This window comes from Petromyzon marinus, chromosome 10 (genome assembly GCF_048934315.1).
Source record: "Petromyzon marinus isolate PM22_M1 ecotype Great Lakes invasive population chromosome 10, UKy_Petmar_22M1.pri1.0, whole genome shotgun sequence".
Lineage (NCBI taxonomy): Eukaryota > Metazoa > Chordata > Hyperoartia > Petromyzontiformes > Petromyzontidae > Petromyzon > Petromyzon marinus.
Window position 1 is genome coordinate 7,435,353 of NC_133676.1, and position 21,521 is coordinate 7,456,873.

The 21,521-nt window shown below is 42.4% G+C and overlaps 1 long non-coding RNA gene across 4 annotated transcripts; it reads left to right on the forward strand.

Annotated features, from left to right (window-relative positions):
• Positions 1–13,245: 13,245 nt before the first annotated feature.
• LOC116941009 (uncharacterized) lies at positions 13,246–19,339 on the forward strand. 4 transcript variants are annotated; one of them, XR_012941398.1, is made up of 5 exons: positions 13,246–15,436; positions 15,837–15,899; positions 16,358–16,561; positions 16,670–16,705; positions 17,106–19,339. It is a non-coding gene; the product is annotated as an uncharacterized LOC116941009 (long non-coding RNA). The 4 variants fall into 4 exon arrangements; XR_012941396.1 differs by having other exon boundaries at positions 16,358–17,644; positions 17,763–19,339; XR_012941397.1 differs by having other exon boundaries at positions 16,358–16,705.
• The last annotated feature ends 2,182 nt before the right edge of the window (positions 19,340–21,521 follow it).

Here is a 21,521-nt window from a genome sequence, read left to right on the forward strand (position 1 = left end):
TCTGTCATCTGAAAATAAGATTGAAGACCTTTCTTTCTCCAAATGACACAAGGGCATCTGACGTATATTTTTTTTCTAAATACAGGTTAAATAGGCATGGTCATACACCAACTGTTATGATGACAAAAAACCTCCCTGATAGTGATGTCCACCATAACTGCATTCTTTGCATTATAATTATTCTTAATGTACAGAACTTAAGCTATAATCATTCAATGTGATCAATACAGTACTCGTAAAGTGGTGGCAGGTGGCCCAAGGCTGTTTCTCATAACCGTAGAAAGATGTGAAGTTTAAAGTGCGGTCAGCTTTCAAACAATCTCAGCCTGAAAAAAGTGTGTGCGTTTACACATACTGTATATTGAGCACTTAATCATTACAAAATAGGGTATTTCTAAATATTCCGAAAACTGGATTGGAGAACTAAGCATATGACCATACATGGGTCAAGATTAGCCATACGATTTGCTCATATCGGTCTTTATTACAATCGATGGCAATTCATTACGTGGAATTATTGAATAACTGTACAAAAAAGTCTGCAAAGATAAATGTGAGCGAAACAAAATGCATATACAGGTTTTCTGAGCATGAAATTGAAGATACAAGTGGAAAAACACAACAAGATATGCATATCTAGGGCTATTGATGGTGGACCAGGATGAATGTGATAACATAGGTAAGCCAGCAGGTTGGAGTGCTTTTGTAATATCGATTTTTCACAATGAAAAGCAACATACCAATGTGCGTAAAGGGAACGTGTTCAATCATAAACGTGGACACTGCCAAATCGAATGTAACCAAACTAAAACGAATACAAATGAGCGGATAAGAGATGCATGCTGGGAGTTATTGTACACGGAGGGGAAAAAGGGGACCCGAGAACAAATTCAGGTTATAGACATTTTGTTCGCTTGGAAAAATATTGAGCGGAGGCGTTGTCGAAGGGATGGTAGCCCTGGGGCAAGACTGGTGATAAAACAATTATTTATATGCACACTATTTTAGTAAACATTAATTTGGAATCATTGCATAATTTTGAGAAAAATACGTAGTTTTAAATTCACACGACTGACTTCATTCCTATACAATGCTGAGATGTCTCACATTCTTTCACTATAATTCTAAGCCAGCATAGACGTGCACAAGCAATTGCACATTTCACATCATTTTCGTGTAATCTTTAAGTGCCTACAAACCATTAATATCCCGTTAGTGGATTCGCCCAGATGTAAGAGCTCAAGAGCCCAAGCCGTGCCACTATTTAAAACATATGTATGATATCTATTAGATGTTCAACATTTCTTCCCGCCCAGCATTTTAACAGAAACTTGTGTCAGCCTATGAGGAACCCTGGAACGGTATTATATTTCACCATCATTGCCGCATGTTTGACCATGACCAACTGAGCTTATGACATCCACATTCATCCGTGCACCTCTGCAGGGTTCCTATCTCAGACACTGTTACGTTGTAGGGACCGTGCTGTGTGCTTCTCTACCCCGAGGTAAAATGTAAGTTGTACAGATGTGAATGTCGTTCATGATTTTGTGTTTGCTTGTATTACTTGTGTACCACAACAGCTTGTCCTATTCTACATTAGCTGCGGCCTTATACATATCGGCTGTTTCCCCTTATTTTTTATATGATATACAGTAGTCAGCTAAGCTGCTTTTAATGCCAAAACATTTGTCAATAACACTGGCCTTAAAAGGAAAAATGTATAACAGTCGACGTTTCAGGCAATGACCATTATTCATCGCACATACATAAGAGGCTCGAGAGCTCAGCGTGGGTAAGAGTTGGAGACTGCACTCTGGGCTTGATAAAAAAAACAATCTCTGACTTCTCCATGTATGTACTATGAAGGACAACCGCCTAAATCGGCGTCTTATATCTGTTCCTTTTAAGGCCACAGTGTTATTGACGAATGTGTTGAGTTGTGTTACGTGTACGTGTGCGCTGCTAACGTATCCTCAATACTTGGCTGTCAATGCATATGCCTTGTTTGGTGCATGCTTTGTTATTGTTATACAGCAGAGGGCGCATTCACTGCTATCGGGTGACGCAGGCTGAGCGGACGTTTACAAGTAGGGAATCTAAAGGGAGTTCATATTATTTTCCATAATACAGGTTTTTGGGTTAGATCGCGTAAATATATAAATGTGTTGTTAAACCCGCCACCACCCGACAAAGCCAACTAGTAAGGGTTGTCACGTAAACAGAACATGCCAATTCGTTATGGGTACAGCACACCGGTGTGTTGGAGAGCCAAGCCACAACATTTACAATCTGAGTACGACGTTTCGCCAGTAATTACAACTAGCTTCATCAGGCGACAGCCAGATTTGTGTGTTTTATGACACATTTATATATTTACGCGATCTAACCCAAAACACCTGCATTATGGGTCATATCGGTCGCGAAAGCCTACGTGTTAAACAGATTCATTTCGTTACAAACACGCATTGTGCTGTTTGCCTTAACTGTAGAAACTAGTCCTCTAAAACAAGAGTTATTGTCCAACGCCACTCTTAATTCCTTACGCAAGTCAATGGTTAATGTTGGCCAGTCAAATGCGTACAAGCAACAATGTCTCATTACGGAGCGGCAAATGCCAGTGCTCTATCTTTTGCAACAATTGGGGTCTCTCATGGAAAGTGCCATCCAAATGCTCACATTGTCCCACCAACTGATCGGGTTCCTTGCTCTTGCTCTCCATTTCCCCTTGCGGAATCATCTTCATTACATTTTTAGACGACCCTCTAAGTATATCTCCTGCATACACTACCTTACGTCCCATCAATATTCCCTAAGGATTCTGTACTCGTTCTCTGCAATAGTGATGTTTTTGTCTTTGTTCTGTTGTTAGTGGTGTGTTTACGCACTAGAGATCTCCCTTGTAATAAAGCCGGGAAACCGGCTAAACGAAATCATCCGTGCAACGAATCAAATAAACTCAAACTCAGCCTTCTCAACAATCCCTGTGGACTCATTGTCTGTCAGCACACCTTCTTTGAACTTCTTGTTGTCATTCATGACCGCAGGTCAGATAATCCAAGCATTGCATTTATTTTGAAACAAAATGTTAATGTAATCGGTCTGGGCCAGTGTGAGCACAAGGGGGCTTTGTTGTGCGAACACTGTGGCGTCGTGTACTCTGCTGATGCTGCTGCAGGAAGGGCACGTAGGAGTGGATGTTCCGACTGCCGCTGCCGATGTTTGCTGTGTGGGTACGATTCCTTCTGCTGTCTCTGGGGCCATCGGGCATCCTGGCTCAGCCTCCTGGCCACTCCCTGCCGGTGAGGTCCATCCCTGTCGGTGAGCACAGACTGCAAAATGTGACTTTTTACCCACGCTGCTGTCAACCCATCACACAGCCAGCGTTTTGTTTCCATTATTACAGGTCACGTCGGTGGTTAAAGGTCAGGGTGCAGCTGTGCAATTACTTTGCCCATGCCCTGCTGGTAGACTTGCCTCTGCTCGAGGAAGTTGTAGGCAGCCCCTCAATGGCATTTTGGCCTATTCTTCCATGGTGGCCAAGCGTCTTGCAATTGGTTGGAGCACCCACACTACCCCACCACATGCAGCCTGTAGGTTGACAAACATTGGCCTCCCAATTTATACTGTTTGGAGACCGGAGGTGGAGAAGGGGGTGGGGGGTTAAGAAAGTTGCCAATTTTAAGTGTGCTAGATATTACATCAAGGTAGCATACGTTTGCCAGGATGGGTTATTAAATGTAATTTGAATTTAGTTAAACTGACATGTTTCGACCACAGAATGCCCTGCCCATGTGCTGCTGGCTCTGGACACCTCGGAGAGCGTGGCGCTGCGTGTAATGCCCTCCGGTCATCTGGTGGAAAAGAGCAAGAGCCTTGCGGCCAAGTTTATCGAGACCCTCAGAAACAGGTGTGCACTGTTTATTGGCTCTTCCAATATTGGGCATACATTTCAGGAAATGTAAAAGGTGTGGATGATCATGACTTTAACCCAAAATGGTGTTTTAGACGGGCATAGTTGGGCAACCAGTTGAGGTTGGTAATTCAGATACAAACGCTCATAAAATACCGTGGTGTCAGATTCAGTGATGTGACCGTGGCCCACCGGTAGCGCATTTTACACTAATTGCAGAGGTTCCCTTCTGGAATCCAGTGACTCTCCTGATTATTACGATGGGTAGAATAACCCGAACACCACATGCTGTCTGTTTTATGGTGTGTCGACATCAGGGTCCATCATCTCCAATTTCGAAAATTGTCTGCAAATTGCTCAAGAGGAATTATACGTAGAAATCATCGTCCGTTACTGACAGCCTAATGACCCAGGTCACTCTCGAAAATGAGACTCTTCTGATCATATGAGTTATTACCTGGTTATACAAAATACATTTGAAACTTGTACATAAACCAACTTTTTCATTCATGCTGAGATGATGTTTGAGGCAAGCCGGTGACATTGGACATTGCATAAATAAGCCACGTTTTCCAAACCTAGATAATTTGCTTCAAAATTACACCCTATGCGTATTATGCTGATGATGTTATGGAAATTTTGACTGTGAAGCTGTCCAATTTGCAAGCGAGCCTCCTTGAGCAACCCATCCTCTCCCTGGCAGAACGTACCCGTGCGACCGCATCCTCACGTGGAGCGTGGGCACGCTGTAGTACAGCGACGAGGTGCACGTCATCAGCGAGCTCGCTGCGCTACCAGCGCACCGCTCGCAGCTGCTGTCTTACCTCGCTACCACCACCTACATCGGGCGGGGCACTAACACCGACTGTGCTCTGTCCACAGCGAGCCAGCAGCTCATGCTCAGGTCTGTGCCAGCAAAAGACCTTTAAGCTCCCGCTTGCTTGCTTGCTTGCTCTTGTACCGTTAATGCCACCAAAACGCAAGTGTGCATCTGTACGAGTCTGAGAGATCCAGTGTCCCCTTTGTGCCCATTTTCGCGTTCCACATCGCATAGTAATGCTGTAATGAGTTAACAAAAATAAATCTCCACTTGATGTGGCTCAGGGATCAGAATACTGAGCCAGCACTGCTGAAATCCCTGAAATTTAAATATGTGCAGACATCCATGATTTAACCACGTTCTCATGCGTAGAGAGTTCAGGTTCTCGATCTAACTGCACAAAATAATATGTTGCCAATATAACTCTGAGAATTCGAAACATTGCTTTGTATTTATATAGAACTTATTTCGTAACGTACGTAGCCAACTGTGCTAATCGGAGGTGTGGGAAGGATAAACTAAACACAAAAAGCAATTCAAAAAAAAATTGTTTTCAATGTAATTGCCATGCAAATAACACGAATCAATGCACAGCATGTGGGAAAATACACTGTTAAAATGTTGATACAAGAGGTTTCTTGAATCAACTCTCAGAAATAGTTATATGATTTCTGCTTCCACAGACTATTCTCCAACATGTGGCATGATGCACCACTCTGCACGAGTTCCTAAGAGAAACATCCTATGACCTGACGCCAATAGCAACAATTTTAATGGAAATGGAAGAAAACAAAACACCCCGACATTATTGTCATTAAACAGCACTCACTGTCATCCAAATAAACTTTTTTGGCATTAAATTTTGGTGTACCCGGCACAGCCGTGACGAGGGACAGAGCGGTCAGTTTCTGGTGGTGGTGGTGATGGATGGGCACCCGCTGGACGGATACCGGGAGCCATGCGGGGGCCTTGACCACGCGGCCACGATGGCCAAGGACCAAGGCATCAAGCTCTTCGCTGTCGCCATCTCTCCTGGCCACCAGGTTGGCCAGAGCCCACACAGGAAAACTCATTCGAAAATATATTATAAATATATAATCACAAGGAAGGTTGAAAATGTATTTGTAAATTACCAAATTGGGTAAAGTCGCATGGCAAATTTAACTCCCTGTTGTAAAACTACTGCAGGTAAAAAAAGCCTGTGAAACGTCGTGCCTTTGTGATAGCTACGTGCTATAATAAATGGTGCGAAAGACATTTATTATAGCACAGGGCTATCATGAAGGGGAAATAAAAAAAAATCGTACAGCACCTCGTACATGTACATTGCCCAAATATATAAACACAGGTCCATGTATACCTTTGTTGGATGCCACCCGAATAGGAGGAGCGGCTGAGTGCCATCGTGTCGGGGCCCAGGTACAGGAGCAACTTCACAGCCACAAGCAGCAGAGAGTCCGAGAATGTGAAGACAATAGAAGAGATCGTGGACATCATCGTAAGGGAGGCCGACCTGATACACGAGATCCGTGCGCAGTCTATCAGCTGAGCACCAAAACACGACGAGAGCTGGATTCAGAAGCAACCCACACATTACATGGCTTCATTGCAAAATTGTCAATACATGTTTTCTCTCTTCCTTTTTAGTACGAAGATATGGAGGCTATGTGTAAGGAGAAAAATAAATTACCTAAGTTTATATTTTCATATTACTTAAAAAAATCACACTTAGCAAAGAGTGCTCTAAATTAAATCTTAATGTCGTTATTCTCTTCCCAACAGTGTTGCTCATTTGAATGTGAGGTGCGTACCTTTCTATTAAAAACCATAAACACACAGAGCATGTCCTCCTGACAAGTTAGTGTTGTTCGTCGGGAGGAAAATATAATTATCACATGTAATCTGTGTGGACAATTTATGTAATGTTTTAAAGCATGCTACTATAACATATGTACAGCAAGATGAATGTTACGGTTCATGGTAATTTATATTTTTGAACACGTTTCGAATCCCTTGTCATCCGTAAAAGTAATTTTCATTTTTGTCATCGACAGCCTCCACGTGGGGAGATTGGGATACGTGGAGGCATCGGGGAGCCTGTAAGATCAATTCACCCATCGCTTGACCTTACACTGCTCAATGAAAATAGTGTGCGTGTAAATGGACGGCTTATTTTGCGGTCTTTATCATTGGTTTTTCAACCGTAAATCTCACTTTACTCAAAACCGTTTCAGGGAATTGATGGGCAAAGAGGTCCTCTCGGAGTTTCTGGTGTCATGGGACAGAAGGTGAGTTATGTTCAAAGTGTAGACATCTTGTTCATTATAATAACAACAATAATGCCCTCTACTCAGGAAAGCCTCACCAAGTCTTACAATGTTTAGTAGGATCCTGCTGCATTTTCATGAGTGTTTAGCATGTGGGAGGAATCTAGAGTATCTAGATTAATCACAAACATGCAAAGGTAAAACACTTCCAAGACCTGCACAGTTACATTTAAAAATGTGTTGTTATCCTGCCATCTTCCAGTCATTTACCAGCCCAAGCCGACAACAACTGGTAATCCCATACAGTTTTCAATCCAAGTACTAATCGGGCTCAACCCTATTTAGCTTCTCAAATCAATGAGATCCGATCCCTGTTGAGCGATTTCATCATAGGCAACAGGCTGGGTTGTATTGACAATGGGCTGAAAATTGAGTGATAAATGCTACAATTTGCCCGTGTCCGTGTTGATTCATATACACTGCATGCGTGTGTTACAAAGAGCCACAAATCAACCGACATTCTTTGATCAAGATTATTCTGTTCCACACCTACACATAGTGCCACTGTCGTGAGACCAGTTTGGATTCACACACACCCATCTCATCAAGAGGGCATGTCTTTTGCAGGGAATCCCAGGCGAAGATGGACCCCAGGGTTCCCAGGGTGAGAAGGTAAGACTCACGCTCGCAGACGGCCTTCTCTCGCTTGCTACGGTCACAGTGTCGTCCGTTCGATGAGATCTGCAGGCATAGGGCAGCTGCAGCGATCTTGTCCAAAGGCTGAGCTGATCCGATCGAAGTTTTTATATTTTCCGCACAAGAAAATATCTATACTCTTTGGTTGTTTCGGTAAAGTCACGACGTAGGTAAAATAAAACAAATGAAAACAACTGAATTAAATCACGACGTTTCGGAGGCAACACAAGCTTCCGTCTTCAGGTGGAACAGTCACAGCAAAATAGCTGTATCAAGTGAAGAGCTCTGAGACACCCGAGATTATATACAGGTTAAGGGTGGGGGGGGAGGGCTAAGTTAAGCCGCCTTTTGTTATGCTGCAGGGGGTTCGGGGGAAGCGGTGGCGCTCTGCACGCTGCACGAGAGCGAGTACAACCCACTGGTAGAAATGGAAATGGCTGTACAATTATAAGGCAGCTAAAGTTTGACTTGGTTGATAACATCTTTCCAATGGTTGCTCAATTGAATCCTTGCAGTCACGAAAGCATCAAATCTAAAAAAAAATATCTGCCAACAGAAATAGTTGACCAACTAGAGTTTTGCATTTTTTTCTCTGACTTTTATACGTTACAAAAAAAATACTTAGTATATGTAAATGATAGTCACCTATAGCTCATTTTGTGTTGAATATGTATAAAGTGGGCTTGTTAAGAACACTTGAAGAGAAGGGACGATGGCGGGTGATCGAGAATAATGATGGAGTGGCAGTCAAGGGAGGGAATGCATCCGAGAGGACTTCCAGCCAAAATACGGCGTGACAAAATTAACTTGTGCCCAGATACTAGGCACATTTTAACACGTGGGCTTTCGCGACCAATATCATTCATAATAGAGGGTTTTTTTGGGGTTAGATTGCATAAATATACAAATGTGTCGGGTTTGTGATGGCGGGTTTTAACGACACATTTATATATTTACGTGATCTAACCCATAAAAAAACCTCTATTATGGGCTATGCACATTATTAAAAAAAAACATGCCCATAACATATGGTGACAGATTTTGATTTAAAGCTTTCGTGACTGTAGTAATTAATATCCTTAGCTTTACCGAAATAGCTAAGAATATGAATATATGGTGACAGCTTAGGAAGGGCTTCACTCAGTTGTGGATTGATCATGGTTCATGATGAACTGTTAGTGACTAAAATTAACACAAGGGGGCTGAGTGACTCAGGCATAACATGATTGAGCCGGCACTGCTAAGATGCTGGATTCAAACATCGCAAGACACTGCCGTATATGTATGTATGTTGAACTTCTTTCACAGCGTACTTAGCCAACTTTGCTAATCTGAGGTGTGGGTGTGGTGCACACACACAACAAACCCATCACAATATATTGAGGTTTTCATTTAATTTGGCTAAATTATGCCGTGCATTCTAAAATATATTCCTACTGACACGTGTCAAACATTTCTATGTCGCAAAGCATGTGCCACGGTGCAGTGCCCTCTAGTGATAAAATAACATTCTGGGCGATGCTACATTGGCATTGGTGCACAAACAGTTAACAAAGAAACCCAACAAATTCGCCTTTAGTGGTGTGATGAAGAAGGGCCATTTTTAGAGACGCCTGTTGTATTTATTTTATTTTAAGGCAGTGTAAATACTGAGCACTGCGCGCCTGTGTTTTTTAAGTTATAATCAAGGTCACCTGAAGGGATATCAGGAGAATTCCCATGGTCGATCCTTTTGCGGGCAGTTCTCCATTAAATAAAATATGGAATATGTAAATAAATTGACACACATTTAATTTGGTAGATTAAATAACCCTGTAAATGAAGCAATCATAATTTGTTTTGTTTATTTCCCAGGGAGAACGTGGAATTCGAGGTCATAAGGTACTTCTGGCCAAGTATTGCATGAGCAGGATTACTAATTTATCAATATTGCAAGCGTATAAAAAGTACTTTGTTCACCTTATTAAACAAAAATGAATTGCATGTATTGGGTTGGTACAAGTACATTTTGTTCCAATGCTCTGAGGTTTAATATATATTTTTGATATGACAGATAAGAATGTACAGTTGCACAAAGCTGTGCTGTATGTGGTATTTAGTACTATGTATTGCGATGCCTTCATCGTTTCACGATTAACTGATCAGATTCCACTCTTTCATTTTTGTCCGTGAAAAATGTTAAGTAAAAAAACGATATTCATGACCTGTGATGAAGGGGAACTTATCTTCTGAAGGGCAATGTTTTTATGGTCTGCCCAAAGTAGATTACTCTTTGCAGACAATGTTACTTTATGCAGTGTACATATAATATTGGTTATTGGTGGTTCAATTAAAACGACGAAGCGGCCTTGTATTGGCACGACTGTTTGACGAGCACTTGGAGCAAGTACTGTGCGATGATGGTAATGTGAGTTGTGCTATTACAGGGGGGGGGGGGGGGACGGCGCCCTGGTATAAAGGTCAGTGCGTCATTCTCGTCCAGTTTCAACAATGCACCCGTATCATGACACAGCATGAATAACACATAACCAATTGGGCAGCTGCACAATGGAGCAATGTGATTTCTACTGCTGAATAGAATTGGATTAAAAAAACAACATTAAAACATATCAGGTAGCCTTTTTATCCCAAAATGATTTTCACCTCAAATCCTTGCCAATTCATCAGCTTTGGCAATGCGTCATTAAATATAAATAATGATTAAACTGACACTATTGAAAATGTAAATGAGAATTGCAACGATGTGTCCACACAGCAGAATGAAAAACGGGATAGAACGTGGTCATTTTGATTCTTCATTTATTAATATCGATCTGTTTTGTTGCCCATTAGGGGAGAAAAGGAGACGCTGGGACCGACGGGCTGGATGGAATGAAGGTGAATGTCAGGCGGTCATTTATCATTTTCCTGCTTTTGTTGGATGAGCACTATTTTTTTTATGCTCCAATATAATCTATAGTCACGTATGAGGCTTGTTGGGCTACGTGTTGGGCAGCAGTGGGCAGTGCAGAAAAAAAATCCATTATTGTTCTGTACCTCTATGCTGCCACTATGCTCCCCACCTTCACCAACCTGCGCTGACCAATGTGGGAGGGAGGGGTGGGATGGGCAGGGTCCAGGGGACTTTCAGCCCCAGAATATATTCCATGAGAAATGTAAGCCCTGCCTGGCACCTATTGGCGTCTGTACTGTTGTGGAGAGGGGTCGCTCGTGATAGTGACAATGACTCTCGCTGTTACAGGGAGATGCTGGATATCCTGGGTTACCTGGAAGCAACGGCGTCCACGGCGTCCCTGTGAGATACAACTCACACATAGGAATGTCTTAACACATTCAAATGTGTTTACTTTGTAAAATGTATGTTATGTTCATTTCTTTGTTTGTTAAAGTTTTGAATTTGTTGGGGGGGGGGGGTTGTTCCTTTACTATTTTGCTTGTAGGGAGGTACAGGCAAACCAGGGGTAAATGGAGACCCTGGGCCTCCTGGAGAAAAAGGAAACAAGGTATCTATTCAAGCTATATATATTGGTAGAAGGCAAAGGTACAGCCCTGCAATTACTTGGTCACGTCACTACCAGCAGAAGAACCTCGACGAGAAGGAGCTCAATAGAGTCCTTTTCTGGAGAGCGGAGTTGGCCTACTCTTCCACGCTGGACATATAAGTTTTGGAAGATGCGCGAGTAAGCACACTTTACCCCACCAGACGCGACCTGCCTATCGACTTACTGTGGTGGTACCCAATTATCCTGCTGAGTGGACAGAAGCAGGGGGGTTCGGTGATGCGGATACTTAAGAAACTTGCCCCATTGTTTCAACTGCTGCGCCGGGAAATTTAATCGAACCGGTGAATTCTGGATGGCGAGTATAGTATACCCACTTTCATGATTACTTTAATAAAACATACACGTTTCTCTGCAGCCATAATTACGTGGCAGCGTTTAACAAACGGTAGCATGTTGCTCTTGTGAAACGCTGAAGGTAAAAAACCCTCCATGTTTTCATCTTAGGGGGAACCAGGCGTTGAAGGAATGAGAGGTCCCATTGGAAGCCCTGGACCACCAGGAATGAAGGCAAGCAGCTTGTGACCATTAACAACATCGCCTAACCGGCTGTGTGGCAAGTGATGATATGTGCAGCTGCACCGCTTGCTGATATTATAGCCCCATTTCACCTGGGGTTTATTGTTTTTTTGTAGGAACACACCACAGGCATGTTTGGCAATTTAATTTCAACTTTGTAAGTTGTTTTTTCTTCTTTCTTCCCCCACCTCCCCCGCCCCCCTTTATTGTTCCTATTGTAGGGCAATGAAGGACTGCAAGGTCATAATGGTACCAAAGGAGATGAGGGAGAAGAAGTGTGTAAAAATCATTTAAAATGTTTTTTTAGAAACAGATACATTTGTATCTAAAAACCTGACACAGAATTCAATTGCAGTCATTTGCTTTATCCTCAAACATTGTCATGAAATAGTATTAATTTGTCTTTCTCTCTTTTATCTTTCAGGGAGATATTGGACTTCCTGGCGATGCAGGACCAAATGTAAAAAAATATATTTTATTTGTGGAAGTACGTTAATGTAATTTTCAGACTGAATATTGAACGTACCATATACTATTATATTCTTAGCTCTCTTGGTAAAGTCACGTTGAAGGGAAACAATAAAATAATAAAATATACGTTTCTCTGCAGCCATAATTTATATATATTAAATATATATATAAAATATATAAATATATATAAATATATTTTATTATTTTCTTGTTTCCCTTCAACGTGACATTACCGAAAGAGCTAAAAATATGAATTACTGCAGTCACGAAAGCTTTAAATCAAAATGTACCACGTACTTTCCATTTTTTTACGTTCAACATCAAAGCCGAAGGGAACTTATTCTACACAAAAGCTCCGAGTGGTGCCGGTATATTGGTGTTCGTGCGCGTCATCATACGGTTTTTGATCTCTGCTTTCAGGGCACAAAGGGGGAGCAGGGGGGACGGGGAGTCCCATGGATTCAAGGGGTGTCAGGCGACAAGGTAACTCATTCCGAACGACGTCACCGCTGCGATGTCCACGCGTTCATGAGCAGCGGAGCGTCAACATGGATGTTTGACGCAAGACCGTAATTATAATATATATTGGGGGGGGGGGGACACATCCCCCCCCCCCCAATATTCAAATATGCTCAGAATGTCCCCCCCCCCCCAATATATTGCTCTAAAACATATTTCTGTATATACGATTGTGGTTATGGTTGTACTTTATGAATCCTTATTCTCTGCCATTACATACAATGAAACAAGAAAAGGTAAAAAAGAAAAAACAGAGCAATGCAATACAATACACTATTAGACATTGTTGTAAAAAATAAATAAAAAGTCCATCCTGTGTTAGTGATTTTTTTCTGTGGGAGGGACCCCCAGACCCCCTGGAAGATTTGGTCCCCCCCCCCCCCCCAATAAAAACAAAATAATAATAAACAACACGGTTACATTAATATATATAAAAAAGCTAAGTCTAAGGTTTAAAATTAAAACGCTAACCAACAAATCTGCGTCCGTCTCGTCATAGATTGAAACCATAGCACAGAGTTGTGGTCATGTCAAATGAGCTGTCACGCTATCATATTCCCATCGGTAATGATGGTATGTCACAACAGCCCACAGCACTACATGCCACGAAGGCCAACACAACCCAGGGTAAAAATGTTCGTGTCTATACCGCTACAAAACCAACACAACAGCCGCCATTTAATACTAAATTACAGTAATACAAATACGGAGCTTGTATCAGGCTAGATGCATTGAGGGAATGTGACATTTCCCAGGCTCGCTGGCAGGTGGTCACCGGACAGACTCAGGTGTTAAGGGTTAACTGAGATGACTGGCAGATGCAGTACAAGTGCTCCCCATCGTACCCACATGCCAACGCACACAGAGCCAAATATTGAGCCTCCCCCCGTTTAGGAAACCCTAGCCTTTTTCACAGCCCATTAACTTCCCAGAGCCTCTTGGTCGAGTCCTGTCCTACGCGGCTGCCGTTTCTCGGTGATTTCTTGAATCTTCATTGCAGCTCATCGACGAGTCCTGTAAGTGCGCGTTACCTTCACGGGGGCCTCCGCTTCAATGTTGCCGGCCACTCGATCATTGATGCCACATCACCCACGCAGCAGCCTCGGCAAAGCAGTGTGGACGATGCCTGGGCACCGAGAGGATTATACCTGCTCCTGTGCTGCAGCTGTTGTTCCACATCCACGCATGCAAATGCAAAATCCTACGTGCCAAAGTTATCTCAATAAACATCTGCAACAAATGCGTTTGGTGTGTTGGAGAGAGTACAAAATGTCCTCATTTTATTGCCACAGTGCGCTGGTCACAATAGTGCTCAAGGCAATGGCATAGAGAGAGGACTGTCTTCTGCAAACAATAGCTGGCTCCTCTCCACACTTCATAGGCACTGCTAGCGAAGTAGGTTGAACACCTTCGGCTGCCTTATATGATACCTGGCTCTGGCTTAACCAAATCACACGAGACCTCCAATTCCTTAAGCATGCCGAAACCTTCATTCGCGGGTCACAAGGCATGATATGTTAATTATTCGTACACATGTGTTACTAATTTTGCAATAATTAGCAAGGTGTGTTCAGGCTTGGAATCATGCTTATACCCAAACAGCTTCCTGGATTACATTTGTGTAATGTTGGCTCCCATGCGATGCAAAAGAGACGGCATAATAAATAAATAAACTAAATTCATTTAACTCTATACAGTGGTGTACTTTATTTATCCAGAAAGATCGGGCCATAAATTGGTCAGATCAAAATAAATTGCTCCATTATGCGGTTCATTTCCCACCTATTATTATCATTTTCTAGAAATACAAGGAGTGTAAAATAAATAAAGGCATGACATTCATAGAAGGTTGTGAACCGTGCTAATCGCACCTCCGAGTACAGTGTGAAAGAAGTTCAACATACATACATATCCAAAGCTTGAGATCTTACCCAGTGGGCTATGTCAAAGATGTTCAAAATTCAAATTAAAGTTTTATTTCATGAAGAAGTGCCATTGCCCGAAACGTCACACATTTTCCTTTTGAGACGGTGTTGACAAATGTGTTGAGTTTTTTGTTATTTTTAATTACGTAATAAATCGGTGCCTTGTGGCTCTCCTTGTTCCACCTCGTCGCACGCGTTATATTTTTGGAAACGCAGCAGTTCCATCATAATCCAGTTGTTGAGATATTTTTAATTAACAGACGCATGTTGGCAGTGCTGCTAACATTTGATGTTGAGCAGTAGTACCGGTGAGGGTTTATTTAACCTTGGATACGGCTAGGGTGGGTGACCACCATCCACAAACGGGTTGTCACAGAGCTGCGGGGCTATGTGCTGGGCAGCAGACAGCAAATAACCCCAGCTACCTGCGCTGCGTTGGGAGACCCTTATCAAGCAGTGGATTGACAAAGGCCTGTACATGTAAATGTTTTTTTCAGTGCTGCTATCACTTTATGATGGTTGGTACTCGAATCCTCATTCGTAAATTTTCATGTGAAGAAGCATTATGCATACATATAGTCTGTGTGTTCCCAATGCCATTTCTGAATCCTTAATTAAAGTATATGGCTGATGTGCCCCTGCACAGTTTGAAGCCAACTCTCGATGCTGTGTGTCCTTTACAGGGGGAAGAGGGGCCTCTGGGCCCAAATGGGCATTGTGGTCTTCCAGGATCCATTGGCCAGCTGGTGCGTTGAGTGCCTGGCATACGCATACAATGCCGTACCTTACTGGCAGTGTTTTGTTATTTATCTGCATGAATAATTGAGTAATTCCTCATTCAGTAATATACTGAAACGTACATTGTGGGCAGCAGAGGGCATTGCGGCACATGATTTGACCTATACAGTACTATGCACCGACATCTATGCTCCCAGCCTTCGCAAACCCACGCTGACCAGCATGGTGGAGTGTGGTCGAATAATCCCAACGACCCGTATGGCATTGGGAGACCTTCATCCAGCAGTAGACCAACAAAACATGTACATTTGTCATCTATCTGCACCATGAATATATATTGCTGGATTTTAAAAAATTGTCTGAAACTCATAATTATACACTCTGTATTTTATATTTTCTTCTCCCAAGGGTCTATCAGGCATAGAGGGAGTGAAGGGCTTCAAGTGAGAGGATGGACCGCAAGGAGATGAGGTCATTATTACATTTACATTTCCAAAAATTTATATAAACAACTCAAAAGTCACAGTTACTGTATATATGGACAATTGCACTCGCAACTTAAAAATATATATCTTCATGGGTTTTGCAATAACAAAAGAAACATGGGTTGTGGAACTATGCAAATATTGTGCCCTCATCATGATTTCTGTCCAGTGCCCTTTGCAAGAACATTACCACCAAATATTCACAATGATTATAAGAAATGGTGGCATTTATAGTAGCCATGATCTGATCACCTAATCTGCCATTATTATTGTTAATTCAATATGATGACATTGATGAATACATATAATTCAAGATGAGGGCTAAGGATGTTAAAGATTATAAATGAACCAATATTTCAAGTAATAACGAAATCGTTTAAGAACAACATGAGCACCATATTAGCAAAGCCTTTTTCAGTGTTCAGATATCCTCCATTTCTGCAGGGACCCAAGGGATTGCAAGGCCCTGTGGGAGACTTTGGACCAAAAGGCCCACCAGGAGACATAGTAAGGTTAACCCATGGTCTGATTGTTATGCTGCTGTTGAATCATATGATTGTGAAATAACTTTAACTCGGATGGTGGACAGATTGGAATGGTGAAAATAGGACTGCTGCTGTGGGGTTGATGGGGCCTGCTGGCTTTGCTGTGAGTTGAGTCTCTTCCATTTAATTATTCGAACAGCAGATTTATCATTATCAGTTCAATGTTTTTTTGTAAAATTACTCTAACAAGAATACATTTTAATTTTTTCAGGGATCAACGGGAGAATTGGGAGAAATTTGCGAAAAGGTGAGAAAGTGCAAATGACATTATTTTATTTACACATTTTTCCACAACTGTGTAAACGGGAATAGCTATTACTCCCCTGACAAAGGTAACACGTGTGATTGAGTGTAAGTGAATCAAGCTGCAGGGTCTTCCCCCACTTTGTTGGGTCTTCCTCTTGACAGGGTCCCAAAGGCTTCCTTGGGCATCAGGGGGACGTAGGTGACTCTAGAGATGAGGGGAACCCGGTGAAAACAACTGCACATCTCCCTCAGTGATTCACACAACCCTCCCTCGCCAGGGCTTAATTTATCACTCAGTATTTTCTGGGTCACTGGTCGCCTAGAGTAGGCACGTGACTCGTAGCCACCAATAGCGAGAGGTATACTGGATGTGGTGTGTTAAGTGCGTATATATTTTCCAGGTCACCGACCCGGACAGACACAGCTGAAACTCAGCTCTATCCGTCGTCTACTATGATTAAACAATGAACACAAACACGACTTATAAATCATTTTTCAAACATACCTTTTAAGCTGTGTGTGTACATTTATAAAACAAGAGCGACACTTGGTTATGTACAGTAAAAAATAAGTAACAGTGCAAATCGTGTATGCGTTTTTTTTTGCGTTGATTGTTACCATGTTATTGGAGTGGTCGTGCAGTGGTTCGCACAACTCACTTTGAACCTGGCAACCAGAGTTTGATTCCTGGTTACTTCAGCGGGGGTCATGGGCCTCCTACCTGCACCAACCTGCACTGATCATCATGGTGAAGTATGGGCAAAAAAAATCCATGATCGATATAGTGCCTGGAGGTCTTCATCCATCAGTGAACGGACAACGGACTGCATATGTATTATTAATGTTACTGTGGGTAATTAATGTTTGTATTCAGGGTGAGGAATCAGGACAACAGGGAATGATGGGGCCCATGGGCTACCCGAGGCCTGAAGGTCCCTTGGTGAGTCACTTCTGGTCCATGTGGCACAGTAAACACACTTTCAGAAATCGTAAATATGACTAAAAAATTAAGTTAAATGATTTAAAAATGTATATACGTTCATATTTACATTTCTCAGGGTGATAGAGGACTACCAGCACCACCAAAGTTGGACCTGAGTTTTTCGTTCCTCTATCCGAATTTATTTATTTTGTTACACACAATAATGTCTGTCTGCTGAATTCTTCATTCAAAAAGACCAGTAAAAAACACCTAAACCCATGATATATATTCATAATGAAGCCTTATTTTGATGTACAGGAATGTGACATGTTGAACATCATCAAAGAGATGTGCTGTAAGTTTTCCAAACATAATTTTAAAATACTTGACTGGTAAACTTTTCAAATACAATAATGTATGGTGTGTTTAATTAAATGCCGTAAATTAGTGTTTAAATGTTCTGTATCTTGTTTATGACTAATTTGAAAATATATTTTTTTATCTTGTCCAACTTGTTGTGGTAAGTACCTTACTATTGCATTTTTTTATCATTCCATAATAACCCTAAGTGTAATTACATATTAACAATAAGGCGAAGGTATACACAAATCACGACCTCGTGCAGGGTGCTGTCATCGGCACTAGAGAGACAAAGGAAGCCGTTTGTCTTGCTGGCTTGATCTCCTCATAGGGTTGCCACCTGCCCTGGTTTTCTCAAGATTGTCTTTTTGTTGAGGGTAGCTGTCCTGGAAGCTCTGTAAAGTCTTCCCAGCACATTTAAAGTGCCAGTTTTGTCAGTTGCATAGTAACAATAATAATACACCACTCAAGACGATGTATTCAAGTGTAGTTCTCCCATTTTCTGATATTGTGAGATATCCTTCTTCCCTGATTTTTTATACCTTACAGGTGGCAACTCTACCTCCGCCACTTGTGTCCTTTGCCCACCTTGATACATGCTCATTAACAACATATTCCCCAACAGTCTATCTGGCTAAAAAGGGGGTGTATGTCTTGTGTGCGTACGCCCATTGAAGAATGCAAGTGTGGCCCAGTGGAGCTGGTGTTTGTTCTGGACAGCTCTGAAAGTATCGGACTGGAGAGCTTCTCTCTCTCCAAGGAATTCATTATCCACACCCTGAACCGCGTCGTTGCGAACGGAAATGTCAAGGTGGCACATCTCACACGGACAACCGAGGGGATTTTCTGTCCTCCTGCCTTTTTTGTTGTTCTCCAAGGTGAAATAACAGCTCGGAAAGAATGTCGTGTTGCTGCAGTTAGAAAACCAAAATTGGAAAAATGTATGACTTCAACTTTTTTTGTTTCCACGCCTCTGTTAATCTACTGCTAAAATCCTCCACACACCGTGTCAGACCTAGTGGGAGTTTGCAAACCATACTTCACCACGCTGATCAGTGCGAGTTGGTGAAGGAGGGAGTCCAAGACCAGTTTGCATGTCACTCACCACTGGTGTTAGCCATAAACAGGAATCAAATTCAGGTCGACGGGTTCATAGCACAGTGTGGTTACCACTCTGCCACTGCTCCACCTTAAATTAAATATTGTGGATATTCATGAGAAACACTGTTCTTCTGAATGAGCTGTGTGACATCAAGCAGTCTTGATTATAAAATGTGTAAACTAGAGAGGTAACAATAGGGGTTTTCCCCTTTTTTCTGGCAACAAAACTGAAACCTTGTTTACAATGATTCATGTCTGCATTAACCACAATACCTGCAGTCAAAATGAAAAAAAAACATACTATGATAATATATGCATTGTCCTTGAATGCTGATTGGTCCACAGCAAGGGACGGCTTGGTGTGGACCAAGCAGTTTCAAGTACAATGCATATATTATCACAGTATGTTTTTGTTTGTATTTGACTGCAGGTATTGTGGTTGATGCAGACATGAATCATTGTAAAAAGGTTTCAGTTTTGTTGCCAGAAAAAAGGGAAAAACCCTATTATTACATTTTGGTACTGGCAAAGAAGGTCTAATGATAAGATAGAGAGGTAACGTTCATTAAAAAGATATTCATAATTCTCATAATTGTAAAGACACTATTTGGCCCAAAATATGAACTATCACTAGTTTACACCTTGCTCTATTAAACCCTGACCGATGTACTTTGAAAATTCACATGGATACGAAATGAAATTTAGGTACATTTTGGAGGGTCGTTGAATAATGAATGAATAAATGAATGAATGGCTGACTGAATAAATGACATTTGCCTTTTTAGCCAGAAAATGAGGGCTCGCACATCACTGTGGTGCAGTACAGCCATGGAAAGATGCAGGAGCTGGTGAGCTCCAACAAGTCTTCCATCCAGTCCTTCAACGAGCTCAAGCGGTAATCTGATCTGGATGCGCAGCACAACTCAAGTTATTCAACTTACCAGATGTTGTCCTGTCAATGTAAACTTCCACGTAATCAAGACGAGACAATAGAGAGATCAGCAGTGCATTCGTCTCCCCAGTTTCGATTGAAACACGAAAGTAGCATTAAGGTTAAAGACATTATTTATTAGTGTCCTTGCGTTGTATGTACATTGAACTTATTTCACACCGTACATAGCCGAACGTGCTAATCGAAGGTGCGAGGAGCTCGTCCGCACTGTGCTGGATCAGAATAATTTTAATCACCATAGAACAATGTCTTGTCCAGGCTCCCTTGATGGTCTGCACTCACAGAATTATTATGATTGTTTTAATTGAGGCCTTCATTCAGGCATGCAATCAACAGTGACCTGACCGAGGCTGAATATCATATGATCATTGCACGGAATACAAATGTAGGCAAGTTAAGCGGATCCAGTTATAATTACTATTTTACAATTCTGCACATTATTCGAATGGAAATTGACTAAGGAGCTTATACTTGATGGAGACAGAGCCAATCTACAAAGGTCTTGCCATCATCATCCCTCATTAGGAAGTTTTCGCATCCATAAATTTATATTAGCTGCTGATGACGCTCATGGTGACAAATGGTTTGGTTTTCCACATCGGTGCTTATGGTATCTATTAATAGCCCTTTTTGTAAATCCACTGCTGGATGAGGGCCTCTCCACACCGTGCGAGTCGTGGGAGTTCAGTTGATCGTTTTGTACCGTGCTGGTTAGTGCAGAGTGATGAAGGTGAGGAGCATAGAAGTACGATACAACAATGTAGTTTGCTGCACTCTCCGCTGCTAGCCTATTGCATTGGGCATCAACCTATAATACCTGTCGTGCATGATGGTCACCCATTCGATCATTATCCGATGTCAGGCAAATCACCCGGAATCTGCCCGACCCTCTCAGACCTGGGAAGCTAAGCAGAGGTTAAGCCTGGATAGTTCTTGGATGGGCGACCACCATGTAAACATTGTGGGCAGCAGAGGACATTGCAGGAAAATATAGTTACTCTCTGCTTTCCTCCACCATCACCAACCCCCGCACCTCCGATTAGCACGGTTGGCTACGGACGGTGCGAAAGAAGTTCAACATACATACGTTAAGTATGGTGAAATAGCTCTCAACGACCGGCATGGCACGAGGGAGACCCTCATCCAGCAATGGATTAACAAACGGTCTGTGCCTACGAAGTCGCCCGGGGCCCTTGGTACCAGCGACCCCGGAAAATTACCGAGCGAGAAACGAATCCCCTCTGGGCGTAACAACAGCAACAACAACAACAACAACGTGGCCCAAAACCAACCCCTTCACGTCGCCACAGGGAGATCAAGAGCCTGCGCTGGATGGCTGGCGGCACGTTCACGGCCGAGGCGCTGGAATTCACCCGGAGGCGTCGGAGCGACTCGACGCTTGCGAGCCGAGCGGCAGTCGTGCTCACGGACGGCAAACTCGGACACGCTGCGCGACCCAACGCCCCCCCAACTCACTGTGTC